The 5,281-nt window shown below is 46.6% G+C and overlaps 1 non-coding gene across 1 annotated transcript; it reads left to right on the top strand.

Annotated features, from left to right (window-relative positions):
- The first annotated feature begins 3,766 nt into the window (after positions 1–3,766).
- trnag-ucc (transfer RNA glycine (anticodon UCC)) lies at positions 3,767–3,839 on the top strand. The gene has a single exon. It is a non-coding gene; the product is annotated as a tRNA-Gly (tRNA).
- Positions 3,840–5,281: the final 1,442 nt, after the last annotated feature.

The following is a 5,281-nucleotide window of genomic DNA, read 5'->3' as shown; positions in this document are numbered from 1 at the left end:
TACACAGCTGGAGTGTGCTGACCCTGGTGCTAGAGGGGGTACACAGCTGGAGTGTGCTGACCCTGGTGCTAGAGGGGGTACACAGCTGGAGTGTGCTGACCCTGGTGCTAGAGGGGGTACACAGCTGGAGTGTGCTGACCCTGGTGCTAGAGGGGGTACACAGCTGGAGTGTGCTGACCCTGGTGCTAGAGGGGTACACAGCTGGAGTGTGCTGACCCTGGTGCTAGAGGGGGTACACAGCTGGAGTGTGCTGACCCTGGTGCTAGAGGGGGTACACAGCTGGAGTGTGCTGACCCTGGTGCTAGAGGGGGTACACAGCTGGAGTGCGCTGACCCTGGTGCTAGAGGGGGTACACAGCTGGAGTGTGCTGACCCTGGTGCTAGAGGGGGTACACAGCTGGAGTGTGCTGACCCTGGTGCTAGAGAGGGTACACAGCTGGAGTGTGCTGACCCTGGTGCTAGAGGGGGAGCTGGAGGTTGAATGTTTGAGGACTATAAAAAGTTTGGGAAACATTGATTTACATGATATCCCTGATGTGAGATTATTGCAAGTTAAATATGAACAACTGTTTAACACTTTATAGAATGTTCTGCTTAAACCTGTGCAGTAACAATGTAACTGTACTTTTAAAAACATTGCCTTAACCTTTTATTAAAAACACTAAGATTAAATCAGATCATTCGGCGATAGCCGACACCACATAGCTGATGTGTTGGCAAGTGGAACAGTCAAATCGGTGAGCAGCAGCTCTTGTGATCATTGTCATGAAGCCACACCCACCACAAGTTGTGAACGAGAAAGTGTAGGAATGTATTAAACAAATGAATGAGGATTTGTATCAGCCTAACCCCCAGGTGTAGATTACATCTCACATTCCGGTGTTTCGAACTTGTAAACACGGCTGCATGAGATTTATCTTAATGCGACTCTGTGCAGCCAATGGCAATTTCCGCTTTAGGTATAATGCCAGGATACACTTGTGGATTTGACAGCTCTAATGCCGTTCCACCTCCGGCACCGCCTCAACAACCGCTGTGCTGATGTCGGCTAAAGCAGATCGGATTGAATCAAGCCTGAAGTTCTGTGCTAACAGTGCCCCCAGCTGGTTGTGCACTTAAACTGCATGATCCCGTGTTCTCTAAGTCTGAGACATGTTGGTTCTACATCTTCTTTTACATGAAAGTTCCACAACGTTGTGCCTTGCTGGACGCAGCTGTGGCCTCAGCTCACATCGGATGGGTAGCAGCAATATTCTTAACAGCAATCAAGTTGTTTCAGATTGGTGGTCAGAGACGGAAGACAACAAGACAAGAAGAATATTTAACCTTACTGTTCTTCTCACATTGAATACAGATTCAAATGTTTATCATCTATAATAATAAATATGTCATTTTGTAGACACTTGTATCCAAAGCGACTTACAGTAATGAGGGCACACTTTTTACATATGGGTGGTCCCGGGAATCAAGCAAACTACCCACATTTTGCAAGCACCATGACCTACCAACTGAGCTTCAGGCAGGACCACAGTTTAATGTTTTGTTCCTCCATCTCAGTGTGGAGTGTTTTGTTCCTCCATCTCAGTGTGGAGTGTTTTGTTCCTCCATCTCAGTGTGGAGTGTTTTGTTCCTCCATCTCAGTGTGGAGTGTTTTGTTCCTCCATCTCAGTGTGGAGTGTTTTGTTCCTCCATCTCAGTGTGGAGTGTTTTGTTCCTCCATCTCAGTGTGGAGTGTTTTGTTCCTCCATCTCAGTGTGGAGTGTTTTGTTCCTCCATCTCAGTGTGGAGTGTTTTGTTCCTCCATCTCAGTGTGGAGTGTTTTGTTCCTCCATCTCAGTGTGGAGTTTTGTTTCCATCTCAGTTCCTCCATCTCAGTGTGGAGTGTTTTGTTCCTCCATCTCAGTGTGGAGTGTTTTGTTCCTCCATCTCAGTGTGGAGTGTTTTGTTCCTCCATCTCAGTGTGGAGTGTTTTGTTGGACCTCCATCTCAGTGTGTTTTGTTCCTCCATCTCAGTGTGGAGTGTTTTGTTCTCTCTCATCTCAGTGTGGAGTGTTTTGTTCCTCCATCTCAGTGTGGAGTGTTTTGTTCCTCCATCTCAGTGTGGAGAGTGTTTTTTATTACTCCATCTCAGTGTGGAGTGTTTTGTTCCTCCATCTCAGTGTGGAGTGTTTTGTTCCATCTCAGTGTGAGTGTTTTGTTACTCCATCTCAGTGTGTTTTGAGTGTTTTTTGTTCCTCCATCTCCATCTCAGTGTGGAGTGTTTTGTTCCTCCATCTCAGTCTGTGGAGTGTTTTGTTCCTCCATCTCAGTGTGGAGTGTTTTGTTCCTCCATCTCAGTGTGGAGTGTTTTGTTCCTCCATCTCAGTGTGGAGTGTTTTGTTCCTCCATCTCAGTGTGGAGTGTTTTGTTCCTCCATCTCAGTGTGGAGTGTTTTGTTCCTCCATCTCAGTGTGGAGTGTTTTGTTCCTCCATCTCAGTGTGGAGTGTTTTGTTCCTCCATCTCAGTGTGGAGTGTTTTGTTCCTCCATCTCTCAGTGTGGAGTGTTTTGTTCCTCCATCTCAGTGTGGAGTGTTTTGTTCCCATCTCATCTCATCTCAGTGTGGAGTGTTTTGTTCCTCCATCTCAGTCTCAGTGGGAGTGTTTTTGTTCCTCCATCTCAGTGTGGAGTGTTTTGTTCCTCCATCTCAGTGTGGAGTGTTTTGTTCCTCCATCTCAGTGTGGAGTGTTTTGTTCCTCCATCTCAGTGTGGAGTGTTTTCAGTTGGAGTGTTTTGTTCCTCCATCTCAGTGTGGAGTGTTTTGTTCCTCCATCTCAGTGTGGAGTGTTTTGTTCCTCCATCTCAGTGTGGAGTGTTTTGTTCCTCCATCTCAGTGTGAGTGTTTTGTTCCTCCATCTCAGTGTGGAGTGTTTTGTTCCTCCATCTCAGTGGAGTGTTTTGTTCCTCCATCTCAGTGTGTTTTGTTCCTCCATCTCAGTGTTTTTATTACTCCATCTCAGTGGAGTCCTCCATCTCAGTGTGGAGTGTTTTGTTTCCTCCATCTCAGTGTGGAGTGTTTTGTTCCTCCATCTCAGTGTGGAGTGTTTTGTTCCTCCATCTCAGTGTGGAGTGTTTTGTTCCTCCATCTCAGTGTGGAGTGTTTTGTTCCTCCATCTCAGTGTGGAGTGTTTTGTTCCTCCAGTGTGTTCCTCCATCTCAGTGTGGAGTGTTTTGTTCCTCCATCTCAGTGTGGAGTGTTTTGTTCCTCCATCTCAGTGTTTTGTTCCTCCATCTCAGTGTGGAGTGTTTTGTTCCTCCATCTCAGTGTGTTTTGATCTCAGTGTGTTTTTTCCTCCATCTCAGTGTGGAGTGTTTTGTTCCTCCATCTCAGTGTGGAGTGTTTTGTGTGGAGTGTTTTGTTCCTCCATCTCAGTGTGGAGTGTTTTGTTACTCCATCTCAGTGTGGAGTGTTTTGTTCCTCCATCTCAGTCTCCATCTCAGTGTGGAGTGTTTTGTTCTCCATCTCAGTGTGGAGTGTTTTATTCCTCCATCTCAGTGTGGAGTGTTTTGTTCCTCCATCTCAGTGTGTGGTGGACTCAATACATTTCACCATGAAAGATAGTCCAATATCCAAGCGAGAGCGATTCTTGAAATACTTGACACAAACCTTCTGTAGCTCAGTTATTCTTGAAATAGTGGGTTGACACCCAAACCTGACTGTAAGTTCCCTGCTAAATGGCATTATTAAATATTAAATATATTACAATTTTTGAATTCCTTTTCTTCACTTGCGTTGGTGGTATAGTGGTGAGCATAGCTGCCTTCCAAGCAGTTGACCCGGGTTCGATTCCCGCCAACGCAGATGCTTTTAATTTTCACTGATCGCCGAAGGAGATTTTACACACGAAAATTGAAAACCCAGCGACATGGTTTGCATTCAAACAGCACTATTGAGTGGGTTGTTGTTCAAATCTGTAGGAGTTGAGGGGGAATTGAATCTCTGCAAGATCCATCACCGTGAGGAGAATGACATTCATATCCATCATTATGTATTTCTGTGTAGTACACATCAGGGACCCATGATGCAATTCTGTTACCGGATATAAATCCACTTCACCTTCCGTAGTTAAATAAACAAAGCCAAGGTGTCATGTTTTAGCTGACACCCTGTTCTCTCTGCTGTCATAGCTGACACCCTGTTCTTTCTGCTGTCATAGCTGACACCCCGTTCTCTCTGCAGTCATAGCTGACACCCCGTTCTTTCTGCAGTCATAGCTGACACCCTGTTCTTTCTGCAGTCATAGCTGACACCCTGTTCTTTCTGCAGTCATAGCTGACACCCTGTTCTTTCTGCAGTCATAGCTGACACCCTGTTCTTTCTGCAGTCATAGCTGACACCCTGTTCTTTCTGCAGTCATAGCTGACACCCTGTTCTTTCTGCAGTCATAGCTGACACCCCGTTCTTTCTGCAGTCATAGCTGACACCCCGTTCTCTCTGCAGTCATAGCTGACACCCTGCAGTCATAGCTGACACCCTGTTCTTTCTGCAGTCATAGCTGACACCCCCTGTTCTTTCTGCAGTCATAGCTGACACCCTGTTCTTCCTGCAGTCATAGCTGACACCCTGTTCTTTCTACAGTTAGCTGACTGCAGTCATAGCTGACACCCTGTTCTTTCTGCAGTCATAGCTGACACCCCGTTCTCTCTGCAGTCATAGCTGACACCCTGTTCTTTCTGCAGTCATAGCTGACACCCTGTTCTTTCTGCAGTCATAGCTGACACCCTGTTCTTTCTGCAGTCATAGCTGACACCCTGTTCTTTCTGCAGTCATAGCTGACACCCCGTTCTTTCTGCAGTCATAGCTGACACCCTGTTCTTTCTGCAGTCATAGCTGACACCCCGTTCTTTCTGCAGTCATAGCTGACACCCGTGCAGTCATAGCTGACACCCGTTCTTTCTGCAGTCATAGCTGACACCCCGTTCTCTCTGCAGTCATACCTGACACCCCGTTCTTTCTGCAGTCATAGCTGACACCCCGTTCTTTCTGCAGTCATAGCTGACACCCCGTTCTTTCTGCAGTCATAGCTGACACCCCGTTCTTTCTGTAGTCATAGCTGACACCCCGTTCTTTCTGCAGTCATAGCTGACACCCCGTTATTTCTGCAGTCATAGCTGACACCCCGTTCTTTCTGCAGTCATAGCTGACACCCCGTTCTTTCTACAGTCATAGCTGACACCCCGTTCTTTCTGCAGTCATAGCTGACACCCGTTCTTTCTGCAGTCATAGCTGACACCCTGTTCTTC

Source organism: Oncorhynchus keta, unplaced genomic scaffold (genome assembly GCF_023373465.1).
Source record: "Oncorhynchus keta strain PuntledgeMale-10-30-2019 unplaced genomic scaffold, Oket_V2 Un_contig_4469_pilon_pilon, whole genome shotgun sequence".
Lineage (NCBI taxonomy): Eukaryota > Metazoa > Chordata > Actinopteri > Salmoniformes > Salmonidae > Oncorhynchus > Oncorhynchus keta.
Note: the sequence above shows the minus strand (reverse complement) of the source record. Positions and strands in the feature narration are given on the sequence as shown.